This window comes from Episyrphus balteatus, chromosome 1 (genome assembly GCF_945859705.1).
Source record: "Episyrphus balteatus chromosome 1, idEpiBalt1.1, whole genome shotgun sequence".
Classification (NCBI taxonomy): domain Eukaryota; kingdom Metazoa; phylum Arthropoda; class Insecta; order Diptera; family Syrphidae; genus Episyrphus; species Episyrphus balteatus.
In genome coordinates, this window is record NC_079134.1 from 39,770,563 (window position 1) to 39,797,910 (window position 27,348).

At 31.8% G+C, this 27,348-nt stretch overlaps 1 long non-coding RNA gene across 2 annotated transcripts; it reads left to right on the forward strand.

The window, feature by feature from the left end:
* Window positions 1–2,291: 2,291 nt before the first annotated feature.
* On the forward strand, window positions 2,292–26,365 carry LOC129905686 (uncharacterized). Of its 2 annotated transcripts, none has more exons than XR_008770632.1 (3): window positions 2,292–2,384; window positions 2,436–2,506; window positions 25,916–26,365. It is a non-coding gene; the product is annotated as an uncharacterized LOC129905686 (long non-coding RNA). The 2 variants fall into 2 exon arrangements; XR_008770633.1 differs by having other exon boundaries at window positions 2,293–2,384; window positions 2,439–2,506.
* The last annotated feature ends 983 nt before the right edge of the window (window positions 26,366–27,348 follow it).

A 27,348-nucleotide genomic window follows, 5' to 3' on the forward strand; every position in this document is an offset into this window, starting at 1 on the left:
GAAAGTGCGATATGGTTATAGTATATCCGCAATTTAAAATTCCAACTGCTATTATCCGATGGAGCAGTTTTGCAGTCAACGAGATCATTGAGCGATAAGATTTGCTACTTCAATTTCGCGATACCCGATAATAATCTTTGCCATCCGAAGAGAGCGTACACTTGCGATAGAGAGGACGTCATCGCGCGATCACACATTTGCTGTGGGTACTTTTCCTCCCTCATCTTTTCCTTCCAATCTACCCAAGCTGTGCTGTTGGTTCTGATGATGGCCTGGGCTACTAATATTGCCATTGTTGGCATTTCCTCCATATGGTTCTTCTCCTCGACGAAGGTGCGCTCTGATGATGGTAAGGAAAATCGATTAACGTCGTTGTTGTCTCCTCATATCGTTGTTCCTATAGGGAAACTCTGCAATGCAATATTGCAAACCATTTGAGGGTTTGCTTTTTTTCTTCTTTTTAGTTATCAAATTATTAATTTGGTCTGAGTTTGGAATTTTCATTGACACATTTTGTAACTTTGTCAATCCTTTTGCTTCTATCCTATAAGATAGCTTCTTCGATATCTCGTTTTAGCAGCTTACCAACACCATTATAATGAAACTTGCAATGAAAATAAAACTCAAAACTTGAGGAAATGAGATAAATATCTGCAAGGCTGTCAATGACAGAGTCTATTTCGAAAGAGTTGAAATTACTAAAGTTTTAACTAATAACTTATCGCTTTTTTGATATTTCCTTCATCATTTCATTGTTTTTTTTTTTATTCTTTTATTTTCAAATTTTTGATGATGATTTTGCAATTTAAGTGATTTACTGGTAAAATTGTTAAAATTAATTAATAATAATTGTTGATGATGTATTTTTTGAAATGCTAAGACGTGACATTGTATAAATTTTTTTTTTTTTCGAGACTCATTATGACTCCAATATATTCACATGCTTATCATTTAACGCAGATAGAAAAAAATTGTTATGGTTTCTCTAAATTTCTTGAAATTTTGATAAGAATGAATTGAGTAGAATTATGATTTAGGATTTTTTGTGAAGATTTAATTGGTTTTCTCATGAAAATTTGCAAAAAACTTAGGGAATAAGTTGCGTTCTAAGTTCTTGGAATTGCAAAAGTCGAAGTTTAATCTCGGTCAATCTTTTCTTTACCATCGTTAAAATTAAACTAAGATTTCTATATATTATCTAAAACACTTCAGATTCTTTTTCTAAGAAAAAGGTCTATAAGACTTCGATGTGTATACTAATTAATGTTCCCTAAAATTTATCATATTTGTATCAAGCTTTTTTTTTCTTATCCTTGGTCAATAAAATAGATAACTCAGAATTAATAATAATTTAACAACAACATTATTATGGGATAACCTTATGTTAAATTTTGCTTGTAATGTTACTTACGTATAGAAACAATTCATTTTTAATGACAAGTACATGTCAACATGGCATTAAGATCGTTAAATTCATTATTGAAACTATTAAAGATTTTACTACCATGAGTGATGTCCTTGTTGTTGTTAAATATTAATTAAAGAAGAGATTTTCGTTATAATTTTCGCATTTTTTTTTTTGTCAATTCATATTATATTATTAGTTCAGAGAAGGGATTCCTAAGAATTTTCTTCATTTATTCATTACTTTTAAATAGCTTGACCAACCATACTGATATATTTTAGAAGTAAGAGTTGGATTGTCTAATAAACATAAAATACTAGAAAGGGTATTGTATTTGTCTATTGAATTTTAACCCTCTGTCGACACACTGGTGCGAATTTGGCAGGACAAACATGAAAAGTGGTCACAGAAAAGTGTCTTTATAAGGGTAAAAATACATTTTTTGGGAATTGTGAATACAGTATTCGAATTCCTCGGAAAATTCTACATCAATTTCATACATGATTCTCCATAAAATAGTGAACCCAAAAAAGTTCTAGCGCCATGAAAAAGTATAAACCAAATTCGCAAAAAAGAGGTGTGCCTACAGAGGGTTAAGGATTAAGAAATAGTTAAAATATACATATCTTCTTAACGGTTAAAGCAAGCAATTTAATGTCAAGGACATTTTTTGTAGAACGTTTAAGCCCCTACAAGAATACATCTTGCTTATTTGATAATATTGACTTTTTAGTGAATTAAGAAAAATTTTTAAAAGAAAACAAATTTTTTTTAACTTTGACCTTGAATACCTTTCAAATCAATAAAAAATGTATTTTTATGGAGCAATCTGTTTCCTTCAAGAATATTTCTTGCCCGTTTGATTATTATAATTTTTCAATTTGTTACAAAATTAAGAACGAAAAAAAATTTGGAAGGATTTTTTCGATTTTTTGACCTCGAATTTTGAACGGTTAGATAAACGAAAAAGGTGTATAAGGTAAAGAAATTTGCTAAAAAGTCGATTTATAAAAAAGTGATTCTTTTTTAGTAGAAGATTGATGTAAAATGGAAAATTGCGAAGCGGAGTACCTTCCTATTAATAAAAAGAGCTCATGTTTGGTGAGTATATTCTAGTTTCTAGAGGTGTCTAGAAATCGATTTTTCGGAGTATAAAATAAAAAAAAAATTCGATTTTTTTGACCCACCCTAATGTGCATACCTCTTAAAAAGTTTTCTTGAAACTACTTGTAACCCAAGATCGAATATTTAAAAATTAATAATGTCCATCGACTTGCCTTGAAACTATAGTAAAACACGTGTTTTATTTTAAATTCAATATCTTCATTATTTACTTAGTTATTTCGAAATTTACGGACCAAAAAAATAAGTATAAATAATCTTTTTTGTATATAAATGCAAAAATTCAAACAAAAAACTAACTAACATTTATTTTTATGCACTTTCCTAAAATGCAAATAAAAAACCATTTACTTCACTTTATACAGGAAAAATATATTTTCTGAATTTTGTAATTTTTACACAAATTTGCTTATTTTCCAAAAAAAAAATAACCAAACTTTCAACATTAACTGCCAATTAAAAACTATTGGTGCCATTTTTTAGAAATACGGTGTACTATTTCGATTAAGAAGTGAATCATTTAAAATTAATATGGCAATCGTCCTTGTTTAGCCCAGTAAGAATAGACGAAAAATTGTCAAAAAAAGGAAAAAAATTGTAACAGGCTGATTTTTGGTATACATCTTGGTGTTAGGGTAATTTACAATCTGTGAAAAGTCCTGAAGTTTCCTCTGTCCGCTAGTCTGATTATAAGGGGTCAAAGGTCACAACATTTTTTATTTTAAAAACAGTAGGTTTTACAAAAAAATTATGTCCTACAAAATTGTAGCTGAGGTTATTTTACAAAAAATTGTCATATAAGTTTTCTTTTGCATCAATTACCGTTTAGATATTACAACATTTAAAACTATCAAATGTAATTTGATTAAAATAACAAATATAAAAATATCAATAAAAACATTATGCGAGTTTGAAGTGACATAATTTCTAACGGTGCATGATAAAAGAAAAGTTTGCAATACAATTTTTTTGTAAAATAGCCTCAGCTACAATTTTGTTGAATATAATTTTTTTCTAAAACCTACCGTTTTTAAAATAAAAAATGTTGTGACTTTTTGACCCCTTATAATGGGACTAGCGGACAAAGGAAACCTTAAATTAAGTGGATTTCTTTTAAATTAGCACATTCAAAAATTAAGAAGCTTAATTTGTCAACTTATTTTACGATGGAAAAACCATGCAGAAATCTGCTTAATTTAATACAGAATCCGCTTGTTTTTATATGGTCTGTTTTCTCCGTGTTGCTTTAGGATGATTCCTAGCTTCATTTCAAAGATATAGTGCTATGGAGATTTGAAGTGATAGGGACTGTCAAATATTCCAGAAATTTATTATTTATTATTAATTTAGCAAATTTAAGTCCGGTTCAATGAGACCAATATATTGTATGGTTGTCACTAAGAATTTGAAGAATAACAATTGATATGCTAAAAAAGTTTCGTCACAACTAAACCTTCATTTCCAAAGGTAATTGAATGCTCCGCCCGAACTTTATACAATTCCACTAAGTACCGTATCTTAGCCCAAAAAACCAATTGATCTTAAGTCCATTAATTAAGTTAAGAAGTGCAATCTCATAACACTTATGTTTAATTATAAAATTTATTATTATTTAATGTTTTTTAATGATTTCATAAAATTTTCCAATCAATTTAGATTTAAAAGATTGTACTTTCCCCTTATCGAAATTATAATGATACTGGCATAAATTTTAAATGAACCAACAATTTTTATCTGAACATTTTTTTTTTTCTTATTTTCGGTGACACATTGTCGTTGTGTTCTCAAATCAGAAAATACCCACTAACCTACTTTGAATGGAATTTCCGATTTATTATTTAATGTTCAATACCTACTTCAAATTCAAAATTATTACAATTTGTGTAAAGTGCGCTAAGATTACACTAAAAGTACATAAGTGTTCATATCATATCTGCTCATACAGCTATCAGGTAACCTCTTTTCATACATTTACATACTCAAACTAAACTGATTAAGAAATTTGTTTACAAAAAGGTGCAGTCTTGTTATCGGAAATTTGAATGTATGTTATGTCAAGTAAAGAGTTCTGAATTATGTTAAACTTTATCAGGTGCATTTTACGGTCGATAACATAATAACGTGTGGAAATTGGAAATTATTTAGAATGTGAATAATTTTATAAATAAATGTAGTGATTGTTGCACACAACCGGATTAATACTATTCGGTTATGTTAATTGTTCGTATTTTTCGAGAATCATGGGTTTTAATAGTTTAGCTTGATAGTGCGTAATAATATTTCATACTGTAATCGCAGATTTCTGCCCAATTTGGACAGCTGTTTGCCCAATTCGCTTGATCATTCCTCTCATTATCAACATGTGACAAATGAAATACGATCTAGGGCATTCCCACAGAATTTTATCATGAAGGTACAAATGTATTAAGCATTGATCAAACAACTAAGCTTTCAGGATATTGAAAAAGCGTGTTTATCACCTAAAAATGGAATGCTTGTCAATTTCCCGGCAAAAAGGAGGCTTGATTCCCAACTTATTATTCAAGCTATCTCTTGCAATCTTGGTGAGCAGTTGATTGGCACATCCAATAATGAATGTAGGGAGCCTTAGTTTAGATTAGGAGGGGTGTGCTTTATCTTCTAAGTCGTGACAGCTATTGTGTCATACCTTTGCAAGATAGACCCTTGACCATTGTGCTGTGCTTTCAAAAGCCTAGTTCCTTGAATCGCAGAGTGATTTAAAGACTTAAAGATATGAAATAATTTGCTTATGGCGTCAACTTCTGTGACCTCGTTATTCCTATTTAGGATAGTCTCTTTACCAGTGTTAAGAGAGCCCGACTCAGGACAACACGACTTTGTACACCCCGACTCACGACAGCCCGATTCAACCCATAGCCCGACTCAAGATAGCCCGACTCATCGCAACTCGACTAAGGTCGAGTTCTAACCTGAGTCGAGTTGCGATGAGTCGGGCTTTCTTGAGTCGGGCTATGGGTTGAATCGGGCTTGTCCTGAGATGGGCTATACCCTTTCCGTTCCCTTACATGTAAGTCAATTATTCTCTCCAAGTATATCGGTCTTCCAGCTACTTGAATAAAGACCACTTTAAAATTTAACCAGCTGATAGAAACATTACTATGAGCCTATTCTTCATTAGAGACATTCTGTATCGCATAAGCGAACAAACGTTTTAGCGTGTGCGAAAAGATTTGCTTCATGGCCTGAAGGAAATCTTTCGCACACGCGAAAACGTTTGTTCGCTTATGCGATACAGAATGTCACCCCAGATAAACCTCAGTTAAGGCTTATTCCTACGAAAAAACGTCTTACTGACGATTGAAAAATCAATGCTAAGTTAGACACATCTTTTGAAGACTGTCCTCTGGGGTGGAATTCTATATAGCGTAAACGAACAAACGTTTTCGTGTGTTCGAACGGTTTGCTTCATGTAACTTGAAAAACGAAATAATTTGTTCTGAATTTGTCACACATTTTCTTTGGTTTTTTTTTAAAAACGAATGATCATTTTCGTTTCGTTTATATAGAATGTGGGCTCTGGAGACTGAAGTGATTTTCTGTAGAGCAGAAATAATCTCATCCATGGTCCAGCTGATGACTTGGGCTTGAACAAATTTATTGTTCTGTGATAACCTATTCTGGGACTGATTGTAAAATTTCTAAAAAGTCTAGTTTATATAACCTGAGTCATCAGGGGCCGCAAGAGTGAGTTTTTCCGTGTACACTAATAAAAGTGTAAATTGCCTTGCGAGCAAGGCACAGAAAAACTCATTCTAGCGAAATTGGGCCCCAGACTTCGTATAGCCAGAGTTTATGTATTTCCTAACTCGATATTAACCATGATAGAATTTGGGGAATTTCGAATTTCGGAAGTCACACCACTTCACTTGTGTTCTCGATGCATTCATAGTCTTTATCCAATGAAGCAGTTTTTTTATCCTATTTTCTTTTTGGTGTATGAACTAAGTTCCGCTATATACGTATGAGTTCTAGTCTTCCTCTTATTTTTCTCACATTTCTGAGCCTAATCCTAGACACATCTTTACTTAATGTGAGGAAAAGCTTTTAAAATCAATATACACTCCTGCTCAAATTTAACGCACATCGTATTTGTTTTACAGAAAAGTCTTGTTATTACTTAATGTCACAGTATCATGGTTATTTTCTCAAATGAGATAGGAGTGATCTTAAATTGAAGGTATGCAATAAAATGTTTTTAGGGAAGATTTGGAGAGATATTCGCTGAAGTCTTCTGTCAACCCGCGAACCTTTTAGAGAAGTTTAATGAATTTGCATGAAGTAAAATCTGCTAAACAACACGTACGGAGTAAGCGAGCTCTCCTAGACATACGTTAAGTACCAAAAGATACTTGACTGATATTCCCGAACAGCATCCGGTTCCAATCACCCCTAGATTTGGTTCACAGTTTAGTCTGATGCATGATAATGCATGCTAGAGCGCTTTGAGAATATCTTCAAGATTTCAATATGCCGACTTTGGATTGACCACACAGAAATCTAGATTTGAATTCAATAGAACATGTCTTGGAAATATTGAAAAGATGCATTCGCGACCGAAATCCACCTCCAAGCAGTCTTGATCAATTGAAAACTACAGTGAAAGAAGTGTTACAACAAAACCTTTAAAAGTTAATTAGTGGAATGAACAGACGGCTCCAGGTTGTCAAATACGTTAGAGGAGACAATACCAAGTATTGCATAAAATTATTGGAAAGAACTGTCACTTGCTTCCTTTAAAAAAAATTTTTTTCTTAAAAAACAAAAATTATTTTAATATCAGTTTTCTGACCTAAAATTGCTAAATTTGGTTCATCTTTTTTTTGATTGATAATACTATTGCAGTTTAGCATTTTTTTGACTTACTAAAAAAAAAGCAAACACAAAAAAATACAACAAAGAATTTCAAAGCCATTTTGAATAAAATACAGGGGTTAAACTAAAGAAGAAAAAAGTGTGCGTTAATTTTGAGCAGGAGTGTATAATTGCTATTGCTAAAATCGGCACCTTCTACTGATCTTAAAAAGGTCTCAAGGCCTAATCTTTATTTAAATCCAATTAGGTATCTACACCAAACAACGTACCTACCTACTTTTAGGTTTCACTCCAAAAAATAATCGTCCTCTTAATGTTTTCTTACACCACAATATAACTGCCAACTTCGTCCAACATTTTCCTGACACCCTTGAATTGAAAGAAGGAAATTCCAACAACCTCCTGTCAAGACTTTTTACTTTTACAACCAAATTCCACCGATTATTTGCCACCATCACAAATTCTTCTTCCCCACAAAGCACAAACACACACAGAATATACATAACTTTGAATTCGAGCATCTCTCCTTGTGGAATTTGTTTGCCTTCTTTTTTTTCCATATGTGTCCAACCATCAGGCTTTGAAACCAGTGCGTACATAATTAGCTTAGTTAAATAGCAAAAAATCAAAAAAACAAACAAATTAAAAATAAAACAAACAAAGACACAAAACAAAAAAAAACGTTCCACCAAACGAAGCCAGAAAAATGCCCACAAAACGCGACGACCAGTAGACTTGACGCAAAATTCCTCCAATCCACCATCATCAATCCATTCACTCAAAACTTATATCCAACAGTTGGAACGAACTGACGGCATAACAACAAACAGGCCAGCAGCAAAAAACAAACAAAAAATAAAAACAGACAAACTGCAAACCGCCAATTGGTTTTTGCCGATTGCTAAAGGATTTCCACACAGCAGGACATCGTGACAAAAACCAGTCCCACAAGATCTCGCAAAATGGCATCCTGATTAGGTTGCCCACTTCTATGTTCCATCCAGCACACAACACACCTTGTCTTCGTCATCGTCATCATCCAAGTCGTTGTCCACTGTCCACTCGTCATTGCTTATTTATTTGCCTTGGGCTTCTTATTCACGCGCGGCGCAAGGCGCAACCCATCAGCATAGAGCCCCGCATATCTCCGAAAGGGACTCTGGGCTCTAGCTTGGAAGCACGACAAACGATTGGCGGTCTGGTTGACGATGACGACAACGACAACAACGTCAACTGGCAATTCCCTCAGCAGCCAGCATCATCTCGCACAGAGCAAAAAAGGCGTCTCCTATGGATCTCTCGCTCCAACCAGTGCACAGCCATCCATCAAAGTCCCATCCACATCCACACACATCTTGAACCGTGGGCTTAGTAAATCCCGAATACGAATGGAGACAAAAAAAAAAAAAAAACAGATAACAATCCACAAGATGCATGCATGCATAACTCTGCTTCGTTTGCTGAGCTGAGCCTCTGAGCTCGTTTGGGTCCTTTTCTATCCATGGCTCAGCACTCAACTCCATCTCCATCGCCATTGCCATCCATCCTCCTCGGCTTGGCTTGGCATATGGCAAGCAATTTAAATTTTAACATGCAACCACGGCAACGACAACCAATGATAGTTTGTCCCATTGGCGCTGTGTGTCGGATCCAATTGCATGGAAGCATTACAAATCTGTTTCTTTGGTTTAATTCAATTCAATTCCAGAGCCCAAGTCCGCATCGAGATCGAAATGGAATGGGAATTGCTGAATAGATGCTGTGCTGCTGCACAATGTCGTAGATCTTTGAACGATGGCTACCAAGAAGGGATGATCCATTTAAATCTCTGTTGATGGCTAGCAATCAATCGCGTTGTTGTGATAAAATGTAGGCAGTAGCCTGTAGGCTAAAAAAAAGTATGTCCCCGAGTTGACAAAAAACAACGAACATTGTACAGCTCAAAAATAATTTTAATGCAATTATTTTTCATTCCAAACATGCTATTCTAGAAATATAATTTGGTAGGTATTGATGAATAATAAACATTTTAAGTGTATTTTTACAAGAAAAAAAAACATAATGCATGCCTTTTCTGTTCTAGAAGCTAGTTGTAGAAATCACAAAAATGTTTGTTCTTGTTGATTCTCATCAAGTCAAGGGATAGTGCTTGCTAGTGTTATCCTCCCAATTATGTTATTTTGAATTTAAAGAGTGTATTCTAAGTCTAGTTTTCAAAACCCAAGCGAACTTTTCTGCTACACAGAGAAAAAAATGTCACCTTAAAATAAGATGACGCGCACATTAAATTTCACCAACTTAAAATCAGGTGATATCCGCTTAAAATAAAGTGATTCTACTTAAACTCACTTAAATTTAATGTGAACTTCATCTAATTTCAATTTGAAATTTAATTTGAATTTTAAATTTTTAATTTTAAATTCAGCTTTAGTTGCAGTTTATCATATTCATTTCCAACAGTGAGATAGCACGATGAAAAACTTCAAAATTTGTTTATATGTTGATAAGACAGTAAGCCTTTTATAAATTTGTAATAGTTTTTAAATTTAATAATATATCAATACTTTTCCTTTAATAGCAACATTTTAAATGTTAAGATAAATTTATTTTTTGCTGATCTTTATTTATAATGGATCTTGAGGCTAAAATATTGGTCATTAATTTAAAAAAGTTTTGTTTGAATTATTTTAAAATTTGTAGGAGGCCCATCAGTTTTAGTAAAAATTGTTTCTTTAGGCCCCACTTTCCCCTACACCCCTTGAATTTTTGCTTGAAAGACCAAAAAAAAATAGATTTGTAATTTTTTTACCCGAATGCATATAGGCTTGTTGTTTTTGATCTTATATTTTTTTTTTTCTTCATGTTTCCACCGGAAATATTTTTCCTGATTCTTGTTTTTTTTTTTTTGTTACTCGTTAAATTAAACAGTGTCAGCTTTCTTTCATTAATAATTATCTTATACATTTACTTCCTACAATCAAGACTAAATTTCACTTTTATATAGAAATTTGAAAATTTTTATTTGAAGGAGAAATTAAAAAAAATAACAGGCACTATCCAAATTTAATTACATGTTTCAATTGCGAGTCCTTTAATTGACTCACAAAAAATATAAAGGCCGAAACAAATTTCAAAAGTCAGTTCTTGCATATTTCAACTTTGTTCTAATATCAATTTCCCTTGGTTATCGTAGGCCAAGCTATGACGCAAATACTCATAAACGCACCAAACGGTGACTTGTGGTCTAGCATTGTCCTGTATTTGCAAGAAGTTTTCCGCAATCCACCCAGGCGCCGTACACTGGTCGATTCAGTACACACTAGCTGGTCAAAAGTAAAAAAATAAAGTTGTTGTCAACATAAAAAAATACCGTTATACCGAATGTAAATATACTAAAACAGCAAAAAACAACAAAAAAAATTGTTGTATTCCGTTATGTTATTCATGAGAAGCATCTCTATGTAATCATTTATGATTTGCTGATCCTCTATTTTAAGGTTACCGAGTTAACAAGTGCTTACAAATTGATAATTTTTGATAAAAGTGAGTAACTGAGTTGAACAAAAAGTGTCAGAAAAAGCTATTGATATGTATTTTTAAATTCAATTTGTTTTTTTGTAAAAAAACAGTCGGATTCTGTCACTATTAACTAAAATTGTAACGCATTTTTTTAATAGTTTTAAGATGTTTTTTTTTTTTTTTACTTCTTGGACAATTAAAAAAAAGTGCCGTAGAGTGCCATCGTGAAACTTTTATAATTTGTAGTTTGGATTATTATATTTAATTTGATACTAAATTTAAGTGCCGAAAACCGCCGCAAACTATTTTTTTCGTCTCTTTCAGGTACCAATCCGCTCTTTTTGAAGTGACCATTTTTTCCATGTGAGGACATTGTTCAAGATTGTGTAGCTTGTAGAGCATGTACTATTATGTATGATATATGAAATGAAAGGTTATATTATCTCTTTGCGAGATAAAATTAAATCGAATTTACAAATGCTCTATGTAAAAAGATATTACGTGTCAAAAATAAGACCATCTTTTTACCGTTATCTCAAAAATGTGACTATGAAAATTATTGAAATTTTGCACAAATATAGTCCTGCCTATTATCTATGTTTCGTATTAATTTTATTTATATATCTATCAAAATGAAAAAGATATAAATAAAAAACGGTCAAAAGAGGTCGAAAACGGTCAAAAAATTTGGAGAAAAAAATGGTTTTTCCCATTATTCGGTTAAAAAATCATTTTAGAATTGCAATTTTTTGCACACGTGCTTAGATCAATTGAACGTAAAAGTTCTGTAAATTTAAGATTTTTGGCGAGCTTTCAGAAATGTCTACAAACAAAAAAAAAAAACACTCAAAAATAACCCAAACAAAATATGTAGCTGTTTTTTAAAAATTTATATTTTTCAAATTAGTGCCTTGGAAACAAATCCGTATCTAACCTCTAATTTTTGCTTTTTATCTTTTAATTGTAACTCAAGTTTCTGTAAAAAGGCTCTAATTTTTCAAATAAGGTTTAAAAGATTTTGTAATTATAATAGTTTAATCTGTACATTGATAATGAATAAATCAGCTAAGATGAAATTGTAACCTATACCACACTGGTAACAGGCACGGGTAGAACAGGAGAATGAGTCACGTTTTTCGTGGGTTCATCGATTCGTAAGACGTTATCACATTAAAAATAATATCCAAACCCAATAAGACATACAAATGAATTAAGTCCACCTAGTGACTCAAAATCGACCACTGTGCGCCGCGCCGAGTTATTGGAAACACATAAACATTCAAATTTGTACTGATATAGTAGCTAGAGCTGATATTATCCTTCCTTGTTGCATAGCTCAGTTTTTCCGCTCATAAATATCTTCGAATTTGGTCACCTTCACCAGCATTAGAACCCCAATAAAATTTCTTTCTTTATAATATATTAAGTTAAAATGTTCGTTCTTGTTGATTCTCATCGTTTTAAATCCTTTTTTTCCCCTCGGGAATACCTTTTCTTGATTTAATTTCATTTCATTTTACTAGATGTTTTGTTTATTTTTTTTTATCTCGTTATTTGATAATAAAATACTTAAGGAACGCGTTGACTTTATGACGTAACCAAATATATCTGGTTCACCCTGTCAACGTGCCACCAATGTCAAATTCCACAATTATTGTGTCAGTGATAGTGTCTTTGTACCGGTCAACGCTTAGACAGAATTTTTTGTGGACGATCACAAGAGATGACACAGTTGGAAAAGATTTTGAATTCTTACGTCAGAGTGTCAACGCATTTATCTACCGATTTCTAGAAGGAACGCCATCTCAAATAGGAACAAGATCTCAAAACATTTCGTTTTAAACTGTGATATAAAAAATAAGAAGCAATATGGTTAAAACGCCATTTTCGGGAACGTCATTTAGATAGGTATTAACAAAAAAACAAAACAAAAAAAAAAAAAAAAAAACATCTATGGTCTAGGCACAAAACTGATTTTTTTTTAAATTGGTCATATTCGATTTATTTTAGCCAACTTTGTTATTGTATTAATAAATCATTCAAATTGATACTATTTGTAGACCGCTTTAGTTGTTTTGAAGATATCACAACTATTTTAGGGGAACATTCGTCCAGGAGGTATACTATTTTTGGTGTTTGAAAATAAAATGAATATTACACTTTTTTATGCTCTTCCTGTTTATGAACCGATAAATGATAGCTATTGCGAACAATATTTTATCATAAAACAAAGTAAAATTTGTTTATAATTCTCAAAATTTCCCAACGTCATGATTTTGACCCTTTATTATTTAATTTTATAAAATAAAACCAAAAAACTCCAAACACGTTTAATTTTCGAGGTTCAGGAAGTTTCTTTGCATAGGTATCCCATTGAAATGAATATAAAGTCCGCAAAAAGACAATCTCTATTTAAACCAGTTTCGGTTAATCTTTGGTATTCAATCAACTATCACATAAACAAAAACACACAAAAAATCCTCCAAGCAATACCTATAACAATCCTTTAAGATAGATCACCTACGATGTAAAGCTTCGTCGACAATCGACAACTGACTTTAGCGTGCAGCCCCTCATATCAAAACCATACTAGTTTATTTATTTATGGTCAGCAAAGTCAAGTAGGTATGTATTTTTTTTTTTATCAAAATCGATATCTCGGTAAAATCCTACAAAGAAACGGTGACGTTTCCACAACATCACAACGCATATCTAGTAGCTTACAACTCTTTGAAAAATGCACAAGATTGTCTGCAGTGTGATGAGTGTGTGTCTGCATCACACAAAACGGGACTTGGCCGTATTTGCATTTTGTATCACCACAATATTGTTGTCACTCCACTTAACAGATTTGTTACGATTTGCTGCTTACTTTCCAAATATGGTTGTCATCTTCACTCTCCGGATGCATTAAATGATTGACGACAACAAAGTTGCAAATGGAATGGAAAAACCGCACTTACAGGAATGTTGTCCTCTAGTCTTGTGTGCTCTAGTTTTGCCATAAAACATTTACAAAATAAACAAATACAAAAAATCCTCAGCAAGATGATGATGATGAGGAGTGTTAGCGGAATTGGAATTAATTTAAATGGAATTCACATTGATAACAGTCTATCTTACTAATAAAATTGTAATGAATTTATGGTCATTAAGATGAGGGACAGGATCTCTTCAAGCGCTTCCCACACACACACCTTGGAATTGGCTTAAACCCTCATTATTACATTACATTTTGGTATAAACAATAAAACTGTTTGAACTTTTTCATTTAAAGATCCCATGCTGCTTGATCGAATCAATTAAGTTGGTTATTATAGATGTTTTATACCCCCCAAACCAGATATGGCTTATTTTACCATAACCGCCTACGACAAACGGCGAATAGGCTCTCTCACACATGAAACTGGTATTGCCATCGAATTTGTCACTAAATGGAAATTAATTGAACCAATTATATGGACGTTAGTCAAATGATCAGCCGCTGGTTGCTGTCAAACAGCTCCCTCGCACCATTCATTTCAAACTTATACAACTTTGTATCTTTTTTTTTATTTTATTATTAAAACGGAAATAGTATCTTTATAAATAATTTCATTGTATAAGCGGAGACGCCAATATTGGATATGTGGTGGTATAATAATTCAAAGTCTAATTATTCAATTGAACTCTTTGTCGATTTAGATCAATCGATGGCAATGGTGATGGTTGGGGATGACTCCTCCGCATCGTATCGTGGTCAATATAGATTTACACATTCAATTGAATTTTAAAGACAATTTGATTAAAAAAGGAAAAGGGCACAATTTGCTGTTTAATTCAATTAGCCTATGGAGAATGACCAACGCTTGGTAAATTTATTGTTTGTTTCTTCAGAAGTAATCATTTGGATATAAATACAGAATTAAGCTAAGAAAGATTGATAATTGCTTGTGGAGGGGTTTAAGGCGAAAAAGCAATTTAATTTCAATTGCACTTCTTTTTTCTGCCAAAGAACAAACATCGAACCTTTAAGATTACAAAAAAAGAAAGGAAGATTTGGGCTTTGTATTTCGTATTTATGATATGAATTAAGAACTAGCTAACACCGCTGTATTTAACTGTTAAAGAAACAAAATACTGAATTGTTACACTCATGAAACTTGGCAAAAAGTTTGCTTTTGTGCATAAAAACCAAGGATAAAAAAAAAGTCAGGTGGAAGGGTGTTTTTTTTAGCGGTCAAGAGGGAGGAGGTGAAGATCAAAAATATAGTGAACAAAATTTTTTGTTGAATATCATCATATGGCACATGTTTTTAAGGTATTTTTTTGATGCTGAATCTAATAATATAAAAATAAAGTCAATACGATTGCTCTAAAAAAAGTTATAGCCGATTAAAAAGAAGACTGCTTGTTTTTTTTACTTCAACAGGTAAAATATAACCGAAACCCATTTGAAAAATATGCTACACTGATGAAATTTGGAATGAAGGTTTTATATAAAGCAGGGACAATATGATTCATAAAGTTCTTAAAAATATTTTTATTGAAAGGGTTTTTTTTTTTGATGGGTTGAATTATGTGTTAGAAAGGTACAGTGCGGTTCACATTGTTAGACGCACCAATTTTCGTTTACATAAATTTCATTTTTTTTGTGTGTGTGCAAGAATAACCAAAAAAATTGTATTTATTAGAATGGTTATTTAGTTCTTAATAGAAAAACAAAAAGAAATAGTGGGTGAGTGGAAGTTAACGGTACTTTTTAGTCTTCTTGTCCGTGATGTAAGAAAAAGGGCAGCTTTTTTCGGTTCACATGATTAGGCGCACACCTTAAATTAGTTAGTTTGGCGAGATCTATTGCACTGATTTGATTAAATTTGGAAGATTAAACATCAAGAAGTTAATTTTAAGCGATTTTCATTCAAAATCTGTTAAAAAAATTTCTGAGCGCGAAAGAATAAGGGATAAATGACGCGTTGGATTCCAAAGGTCTTTCCATTAGCCCCATTGCCAAAAAAATAGGATGAAGTGACTATTTCGAGAGAAATTATTTAAAAAACAGTGCCTCCTACGAAAAAAACTTCAAAGGAGGAACAATAGAAGCTTTAACACCCCAGGAAAAATGAAGATTTATGAAAAAAGCGTCGAAAACAGCTCTATCCCCGAGCAAAATTAAAGAAAAAGCTAGGCTAACGGGAAGAACATCAACTTTTCGGTGAATTTTTTTGAAAGCTGAACATCCTAGATTAAAATTAAACTTAAGAATAGTTTTTAAAAAGCACAATTTGAAAGAAACAGCGGATGGAGATCGCACGTCTTCACATAACGTGGGAAACAAGTTTTTGAAGTTTTTTTAAATTGGCGAAATGTGTTTTTTCTAATGAAAAAGAATTTAATTTGAATTGTTCTCATGGGTACTTCCACAACTTTAACGATTTTCACAAGGAGGAAAAGTTTTTGACACTTTAACATTCAAGAAAAGGAGGAGTAATGGTTTTGGGAGCCATTTAATATTACATTCGATTTAGTTTTCGTTTCCAACCGCTCTTTTTTTCAAACGGCGTTTTTAAAAGACTATTTTTAAGTTTAATTTTAATCTAGGATGTTCAGCATTCAAAAAAATTCACCGAAAAGTTGATGTTCTTCCCGTAAGCCTAGCTTTTTCTTTAATTTTGCTCGGGGATAGAGCTGTTTTCGACGCTTTTTTCATAAATCTTCATTTTTCCTGGGGTGTTAAAGCTTCTATTGTTCCTCCTTTGAAACTAAACTCCTCCTTTGAACTAAACTAACTAATTTAAGGTGTGCGCCTAATCATGTGAACCGAAAAAAGCTGCCCTTTTTCTTACATCACGGACAAGAAGGACTAAAAAGTACCGTTAACTTCCACTCACCCACTATTTCTTTTTGTTTTTCTATTAAGAACTAAATAACCATTCTAATAAATACAATTTTTTTGGTTATTCTTGCACACACACAAAAAAAAATGAAATTTATGTAAACGAAAATTGGTGCGTCTAACCATGTGAACCGCACTGTATCATAACAGCTGACTTAAATTTTTAAACTTGGTAAGAAAGTTTTGATTGGTATGAAAATTAAGAATCTGCAAAGTGTACAAAATTATCTTTAGTGAAAGGGTGTTTTTTTTTTTAAGAAATAATGAAATTCGGAAATATGACTACAAAAACTGGGAAAAAATGTGTACACCAATGAAAATTGTTAAAAAGTTTCATTTATAACAGAAACCAAGAATCTAAGCTGTCTATATAAATATTGTTGGTTAAAGGGTGTTTTTTTTTTTGTTTTGGAAATAGGGAAAATCCGCAATAATATGATCAATTATAAATGGTACCATTAAGAAATTTATTAAAAATGTTGTCTTTCCCATAAGAATTACGAATAAAACAAGTGTATACATTTTTTTCATGTGAAAGGGTGTTTTTTTAGGTGTAGAGAAAATATGGGTATATTTGAAAAAGTGATTAATACTAGAGTAATAGTAGTGGTACCCTATTGAAATTCAGCAACTATGTTACTTTTAAGATTAGAAAGAAGAATCTAAAGTGTGTAGGTATAAGAATATCATGGTTAAAAGGGTGTTTTTTTTTTAAATGAAAACAAAAATAATGGATCACGCTAATGACATTTGGTAAAAACATTGATTTTGGGATAGAAACAGAGAATAAAGAGTTTTCATACAAAAAATTTAGGGGAAAGGGTGTTTTTTCGAAGAGACAGTAAAGTCTGTAATTAGTCCCATAAAGCCAACGATTTGTGTAAAACGTCTAAAAACTTAAGTATGAACGTTTAAATTGTCAACAAACTCAAAAATAAAATGAATTTTGGCTTTTTGCGACCAAGTACAGATTTTACTTCGAAAACTCTTTATTCTTGCTTTCTATCCCAAAAGAAAAAAAAAATTTGCCAAGTTTCATGAGTGTAACAATTTATTTTATTTGTTGATTTTATATGTATACTAGGGTGGGTCAAAAAAATGGAAATTCTTTTTTTTTGATTTGGTACTCCGAAAAATCGATTGCTTGACACCTCTAGAATATACTCACCAAATATGAGCTCTTTATCTTAATGGGAAGGTCCTCCGCTTCGCAATTTTCCATTTTTACATCAAGCTTCCACAAAAAAAAATTTTTTTTTATTAATTGAATTTTTAGCCATTTTTTTTACATATTCTTGTAGAAAATTGAACGCTCTACAAAAAAGGTTAAATACACTTTTTTGAATTATCTAACCGTTTAGTAGATATTTGAGGTCCAAAAATCGAGAAAATCTTTAAAAATTCGTTTTTTGTTCTTAATTTTGTAACAAATTGAAAAATTATATTAATCAAACGCGCAATAAATATTCTTGTAGGAAACAGATTGCTCCACAAAAAAAGTCTTATTAACTTTTTTTATTAATCTAACCATTTGAAAGATATGCGAGGTCAAAGTTAAACAAAAATATAAAAACTTTTTTTACTTTTCAAAATTTTCAAAATTTTCTACTTCACTGAAATGTCATTATTATTAAATTAGTAAGATGGATTATTGTAAGGGCTTAAATGTTCTACAAAAAAGTCCTTGGCCTCAAATTGGCCTCAAGTTTTCGAGGTACCAAATCAAAAAAATGAATTTCGATTTTTTTTTTTTGACCCACCCTAATGTATACTATTTTACTTGAATGTACTATCATGCTAGTTAGTTATGTAAATGTCTATTTTTAATTGAAAGTTTTGATGAAAACTTACGAAGCCATTAGTGGCAGATTTGACTCAGTTCCGTTTCATTGTAATGTGCCCCGAACGTTGCCGGAACGTGTCCAGAATGTGTCCCAAACGTGTCCTTTATGTGTTCCGAAGTATTCTGAAAAGTCCCGAATGTGACCCGAACGTTTCCCAAACGAACATACCTTAACTGCATAGCGACTAATGTCAGGTGAGAAGGGTTTTTCATTTTTCTTTACATAAACCTTATTTACAGCTTTTGTGTCTGAAAAGCAAAATTTGGGGGTTTAAGCCCCATAAACCATCTCCTCAATACGATCTGTCGTTCGGTTGGTTAATTAACTTACCTTGATCTTTAAATGATCTTTCTTTTCCAAATTGGAACAATTAAGAAATAATATTTATGCCAAAAATCATTTTTTCTGGTCCTTAGGATTCCATCATCGTCTTTCTGTTTTAGCTCTAAAATTATAGTTCCCAGCTTCCTTGATATAACTGTATCAAATATTTGACATTCCTATTCCTCTTCTATCGTCATTTTAAACGATTTGAAAAAAAAAAACTTGTCTACCGAAAAGTAGAAATATTTGCCGCAGATTTTGTTTCCCTAAAATCAGTCGTCCTGTCGCCAACACACACTCATACCAATTCAAATTTGCAATAATAATCAAAATGACACGGGTGCAAAAACTCTGTTTGGCGACCTTTGCGCGTCTCAGGGAGCATCTTCTTAAAATTCTTCATTTTATATTGTCGACCTCTAAAAGAGGCTGCCGCTTTTTAAACTTTGCAACAGGTTGTGGCCTGAGGGACAGACATTGAAACAAAAAAATGAACAAAATCAAAAGAAGAAGCAACAACAAAAAATTGCTATCCATCCATCAAATTGTGACGAGATCGGGATGAGATGATGTTGATGATGATGATGATCGAATCGAGTCAAAGTCCTTCTTTATACTGCGGTTTTATTCCCTTTTGCCACTCTTTGAAACTTCGGCGGCTTTTTCGTCAATCATTCATTTCGTCAGGAGCTTCTGTTTTGTTACTGTGTGTGCGGAGGCAATCCCGCAAGTATAACCGAAGCAAACTCTTTGATCTGGCGAGAAGGCCAAAAATAAATTTGAATAGCATTCTCAAGGATGGAATTTGTTTTGTCGTGGTCCACACCGTATCGTCATCATCAGCAGCATCATATCGCCAAACAACTGCTATATTCTATATGAAAAAGATTGAGGGAGTTTGAAGAGGTTCAGGGAAGTTCCAGGAGATAAAAGAGAGGAATCACAGATTTTTGTGTTTTTACACTCGCACTTGACCCATTTGACGAAGTTGAATTTTAAATTCTCGACTGGTCAAGTAGCAAAAAAAAGTTAAAAATGCAAACGATTTTTGGCTTTTTGGAAAATAGTTTCGCATAAATGGCTAAGTTTTGTATATATAAGAATAGCTGGACTGGAGTTGGTGTTTTAATGCTTTTGGACCAAGTTTTTTTCTGTGCGAGAATGCCTTTTTGGATATTTATTTTACGACTTCGTTTGTATATATTTGAATTTTTAAATGCGAATTCTATAATTTTGTGCGGTGTCTTTGGCTGACTGGCTGTTTTGTGGATGATGTGATGTGAATGTCAAATCATATTTGATTTTTTTTTGCTTAACTGTTTATTGGCTACTGGAATGGTGTTTTTTTTTTTTGCATATAAGCAATAAGTTGGTATAATTTGAAGACAACAAAATATTTGTATTATTTTGTCGGCTGAGTTTAAATTATGACAAGGATTCAGAGGAAAGTTTGTAGCCAAAAAGGGCAAATTTTCCAGCGTTTTCCATAAATGTCTGTTTTATTTTGTTTAAAAAAAAAACAATAACAGTAATGTTTGAAGGATGCCAACATTTACGATAATATACAAAACATCGCCTTAATCCACGCCAAGCGATTGGAGAATTTACACCATTCTATTAATATCTAGGTACTTGGTACCTGGAGATGGAGATCCTTCCGTGGATCAATACTTAGAAGGATCCCCCAGGCACCATGAGGAAAATTTTCTCAACCAATCCATTAATGCCTGGTTCAAAAGACACTCGTTGTTTGATGAAGCATACAGCCGGGCGCATATGTACATTGTACAATAGGGTGGGTCAAAAAAATCGAAGTTCGTTTTTTTCGATTTTGTACTCAGAAAAATCGATTGCTAGACACCTATAAAATATACACACCAAATATGAGCTCTTCATATTAATGGGAAGGTCGTCCGCTTCGCAATTTTCCATTTTTACATCAAGCTTCTAGAAAAAAAAAATAATTTTTTTTATTAATTGACTTTTTAGCACATTTTTTTTTACATATTCTTGTAGAAAATTGAACGCTCTACAAAAAAGGTTACATACACTTTTTTCAATTATCTAACCGTTTAGTAGATATTTGAAGTCAAAAAATCGAGAAAATCTTTAAAAATTCGTTTTTTGTTCTTAATTTTGTAACAAATTGAAAAATTATAATAATCAAATATTCTTGTAGGAAACAGATTGCTCCACAAAAAAGGTCCTATTAACTTTTTTCATAAAGCTAACCATTCTAAAGATATTCGAGGTCAAAGTTAAAAAAAAAATTTTAAAAACAATTTTTACTTTTAAAATTCAATTCACTAAAACTTTTTTATTTTCAAATTAACAAGATGTATTCTTGTAGGGGCTTTAACGTTCTACAAAAAATTCCTTAGCATCAAATTGATTGCTTTAACCGTTTAGAAGATATTCGTATCCAAATCGCAATGCATACGGGTCATAAGAAAACTATTGAAATTAGTCAGACTCCTTTATAGTGTGACGGAGAAAGTTTTTCAAATTAAATGAAAAATTACTAGACTAAGCACCACACAGAAATGGAATAAAGGAGTCTGATGATCGGATTGGCATCCGTGAAACAGTACTGTATAACTCTAGCCATAAACACTTGGTGGTAGCACCTTCAAGATGTTGTTGTTGTTCAAAGATTATAATATAATTGACGGAATAAATAGCAGCCTAACTGCAAGTATGGAAACATACGAAAATGAAACTCAGTGTAATTTGTTTCACTGTATTCAATTTGAAAAAAAAAACATCGTTTTGGCTTTGATTTTGTTGCAAAATATGTAATTTTATGGCTAATACTGGTTAGAAATAATGTAACCAAAGATTTTATTCTTGCTTCTTCTTGGAAATATGTGGTTAGTATAATACAGTTTAATGATGTTATTTAAATGAAATAAAAGTACTTTTAAAAAATATGCACCTTAATATTTGGAAGGCACGAATTTTATATAAAATAACAAAACACTGATTTCAAGTTTTTAAAATATTTTAATTTTCGAAAAATTTACTACATTTTTTGAAATTTTGTTTCATTATGTCAATAATATTCTTAAGATGAAATTTTTTTTAAATTTTGTTTAGAAAAAAAAACTATGCATATTTAAATTACTGTTTGTATTTTATTTTTTCTCTGTTATGTTTCGTTCAAGCTTTGATTTTATTTGGAACTAAATAATTTTTGGATTCCAAAAAAATTTTAGGTAATTATGTATATATCTAATAGTAAACAAATTGATAAAGAACTTCATTTATCCGTTATCAACAAATTATTTTCTTAAATTTTTGAGGTGATAACGTCTTATAAATCGATGAACCATGGCAGCCACCACAAAAAAGTGACGCCATTTTCTAACGTTACACTCTCGCGGCAAAAATTTCAATTATAAAAATTAAAAATAAACTATTAGAGATACAAAAATCTTCTATAGCTTATTTGAAATATAATAACGTAAAGCTTAATCTAAATGAAGGATTTTTAAAAGGGTAAACAGGGGTAAAACGGAAAGATGAAATTTGGGCTAAAATCAAAACGCGAAGTTGTAGAGAATTGGTTTTTTTTTTGGTGTAGATAGATGAGACTAATTTAAGTATAACTGCATTTAAGAAAAAATTCTAAAAAATTTTGAAACTAAGCTATAACGTTTTGTTTCAACGTTGTATCTATACGTGTTGGGGCTATGACAAAATGATGATTTTGGGTACGGAAATTTTTTTTGACAATTCTAAAGGTGCCAGATGAAAGATAGGAAAAAAAAAAATTAGGCGTCTGATCAGGGGCGTACACACCATTAGGGCAACCGGGGCGGTGCCCCGGGGCCCCAACTGACGCTAGGGCCCCGACTGGAGACAATGCAGAGAAGGAAACTGTTATTATAAATAAAGTAGAAAAAATATTACCTCAGGGGCCTCAAAAAATGCTACTGTAATAATCTTAGCGACCAACAAATAATACTTCTGGGGTCCCGAATAAAATAGAAAGGCGTATACATATCCTTTTTAAAAAACTCTCTACATCAAAATGGCACCTTAATATCAAATTGGCCCCTTAAAATTAATATTGTCCCGGGGCCCCGGCAACTCAACGTACGCCTCTGCGTCTGATACGGATTTTTTTCCAACACTCTGCGTATCGAAATATGAATTTTTAAAAAACACCTTGTTTTTAGGGGTATTTTTGGGTAGTTTTTGATTTTAAGTTTTTTTTTTTGGAGCTTTAAAAAAATCTCAAACTTATAGGACATGTAGGTTTTGGCCTTATGCATACATTCGCATGTCGTTTAGTGAGTTTTGACTGAATAACGGAAGAAACAAATTTTTAAAAAACACGTTTTTTGACCGTTTTTAATCGATTTTCATCGTTTTTTATTTTTGTCTTTTTTTCTTTGATAGATACAGGAACAAAGTATATAAAGTAATGATAGACTATGACAACGACTAAATGTGTGCGAAGTTTCAATCATTTTCGTGAACACAATTTTAAGATAACGGTTAAATAAAATTTTAGAATTCAACAGGTTATAACTTTTGACCAAGAGCAGATAGAAATTTTATTAAACTTTTATGAGCATCCTGATACAATTACCTCTCATTTGGTATATCACACATAACGGTAAACTAACTACAAGCTACACAATGTTAAATCAAGAAACTTGCGAAAACCCTAAAAACACCAGTGGAGATCTGTTGCCCCCCGAACAGCCACCAGTGTTGGAAGTACCGTAATCTCAGTCTGGAAATTCGACATGGTTGACTTTTAAAAATTCTAACTTCTCTATGAAAGGTGAAATAATAAGCTTTCACATGGTATATATTTTTTATAGGTTGTCAAACAAAAAAATTGATTCCATAGCGTGAGAACATAAAAATAAATGTTTTTTTTTGCTTTTTTTAATGAAATTTGATCGAGTTCAAAAAATTCTAGGTCTTTTTGTATATTTCTCATAGACGTGATCGATATATATATTTTGAGCTAAGACGATAAGCTTTCAGATGGTATAAAATTGTTTTCAATAAATTATTTTTATCCTTTTTGCGCATTGTAAAAATTTAAAAATGGTTTTATTCTTAAGAAGAAATACTTGGCTTTTAAATTGCATAATTTTTTTTGTAAGCTTTTAAAATAAAAAAATTAATATAATGAGAAAATAAAAAAGGTATTTTTTTTAGCTGTTTTCTCAAGACGTTATCACGTAAAATCATCGTCCGTAAACATTTACAGACAACCTCTTTTTTTCTCTTAATTTTCTAAATGTTAGTAAAAAGTTTTTGTACAAAAAATTTCGTTGAAATTTCGGTCCAACAAATCATTTTCTTGTATCAAAAGTAAAACATTACTTTTCAGCTTTCCACAGTATAGGTACCTACATATACATTTATTTTTTTTCGTTAAAATTTTTAGAATCGTTTTTAAGAAAAAAAAAAAAACGGTTTCCGTTTTAGTCATATGACGGCAATTGTTAATTTTGGTTCTAAAAAAATCTATTTCAATTTATATTTAGTGGCTCTAAGCCAATTTTATGAATTTTTTATTTATATTTATTCGTCTAGCAGACAATAGATCTAAAGTAAGAAGCGACAATTCCTGAATCCGTACTCTCACTTAAGAAATATTAAAAAATTGCAAAAGTTAGTTCCATAGAAATCATCAGTGAGAATCTTTTTAGCTTGTAAATTGATATTATTTAGTATAATCGCCCCTAACAGAAATAAATCACCCTCCAAATAGAACTTACCAGCAACTATATATAAAAAAAGCTGCCTAGTATAATAAAAGCCGACCGCAATTAGAAATCGGATGTCACACGAAAGGACAACACCCGCTTCTCCAATTTCTCCATACTACAATTCAGGATATATCATTCTAGATACGCGATGATTATTATGATTCCAAACAAAAAAGGGAAATAATGTCCTCGTTAGAGATGCCATTTGCAATTCATTCGTAAAGAAAATAATCACTGAAAGGCGGTTCCCGTCGTCGTCATTCTCGTAAATTGATAAAAAGAAAAAAAAAAAAAAATAACGAATAAAAAACTTGTGGCCCGGTAAATGGGTAGAGAGATGGTTGGAACTCAAGGAACGCGTGTGCGTGCTGCCTCTATGTTACCTCAATATCAACATGACGACGGACGATTCAAACGACAACCACCGCACCGTCAACTTTGTATCATTGTCGCTAATCTAATAGTTGGGTGCGCATCCCTCAAGGGGTGGCTCAGTTTTTTTTATCGAAGATAGATTTCTGGTTTTAGTTTCATTTTTTATGTGTATTTGAAAGTCATAGAACGATAGGGGTAAGTTAGAGGGTTATACGCGTGCCTTGCGGCAATTTGATAATGATTGCTGAAATGATAACGCGATGATGATGACAATTCGAATAAGGAGGAAGTTAGGACGATGATAACGATGGATGATGGCCGCGTTTCAAATTAATTGTCATACGAAATGAGAACGTTTAGGAAGCGTTTAGTGGGAACGGCTTTGCGCTTAGAAGAAACCATAGAAGTGAAAGGATAATGAGGATATTGAATTTCCATTAAATTAAGTTTGTTTTTACTCGTTAAGTGTAATCTACATTTTGTTTTGTTTATGTGGGTCATTTTGGGAAAATTTAAGGCGTGTGTTACACGCTAAAGAAAGCGAGAATTTTATATATAGTGATAATTTTTTTTTTTTTTTTGTTATTAAAATTTAATCAACTTTAAACTAAAATTTATTTTATTTTGCTCGTTTTTTTTCTGTGAAATCACCCACATAGTTGATTTTTTTCAGGCCTAAGATCCTTTTCAGAAGAAGAAATTGTTTAAATTATAAAAATAAATGCTTATAAAAAGAATACTTACAGCAGAGGTTTACAGACTTTAAATTTCGATAAATTTGCTTTTTCAAATCCAATTATTCTTTTTTTATAAAAATCTTAAAATGTAACCAATATACCTATAATTATATATATTTCAGCAACTATTTCAACCGATTACCATAGTGAAAGAAACAAAAATACAAAATAAAACAAAAATGTAAATTGCAAGCTACCTTTTAAATGAAGCGCCACTTAAGGATTCATGTGAATCGCGCAGAAAAAAAAAACATCAAATCCCCGCTCAGCATAACGTTAAATAAAAATAACAGAAAGGAAACAACAATAACAAAAAATTAGCAAAAGCAACAATTAAATCTTTCCTTCCATCGATTGAATGTATGTATATAAGCAAACTAATATACAGTTGATGAATAATCCTTCCCGAAGGCGAACAGTGGCAACAAAATTATTATGAAATGGAAAAAATCGATCGAAAAGCATACATCCATGCAAAAGAAGATTGGTTATAGGAAACAGCAATGAATTGGATCTCTATTACGATTTTTTTATAAAACTATTACCTACAAAATTTAAAATCTCAGTTACTTAAAAACGTTCAAAGAAGATTTTGGAATAAAATAAAAACATTTTTTGAATATTTTTTCAATTTCTCCCACTGTCTAATGGCAGCGTTGGATTTTTCGTCCCACAACTCGCCGCCATCCACTGAGATCTCTCTCTCTCCGCACATCATAATAATACGGTTTCGAATTTCGAACCGTGCGATCGTGCCATTGATCGTATTTCATTTTGTCATTGAGTCCACTAATTGATGGTTGCCAATTGGCCAATAATAAATCAACAATTGGTATATCTTTGCAAGTCGAGACTTCTTTTTCAGATTTCCTTGTTTTATTTTTTATTTTTCTTGGACCAAAGTTGGCTAACTACAACAATCGACAAGGATTTTGCAATATAAAATATATTGTGAATCTGAGTTGCGCATGAATTAGCAACTTCAGAAAATGTAAATGCATTTTAAATTTTTTCCAAACGACCATTTTGTCAGCAGATGAAAGGATCTTTGTTGCATAAAGTGTATAATTATGAAATTTAATATTAATTCCCCAATGACATAGCTGAATCTTATGCCTTTTGGGCAAAAATAAAGAAATTCGATGGACATTCCTTCGAGCGATTAATCATATTTTTTCATTTTTCATGAATGAGAAGGTATACAATAACAGGAAAGACCTTAAATCTTCTTATATTCGTGCATATATAATTTTAATGGATATTTCTTGGAATTCAAATTGATTAAGAAATTTATCAATTTTTTGTTGTGCCGTTTTTGTATAGCCAACACGAGGGTTGTGAATGAATTGTTAATAATAGTTTTTTTAATGGGTGTATTGGTTTTTGTTAAAAAAAAATATTTTTCTACAAACATTCAAAAATATCATTATTGTTTTGGAGAAATAAAAGAGGAAGTACCTTTTAACAATGGTAAAATAGTAAAATAAAATATGAACAAAAAAACACCATGAAGTACCTACGGGAATGATATTTATTTTGCGCCCACGGATCAACG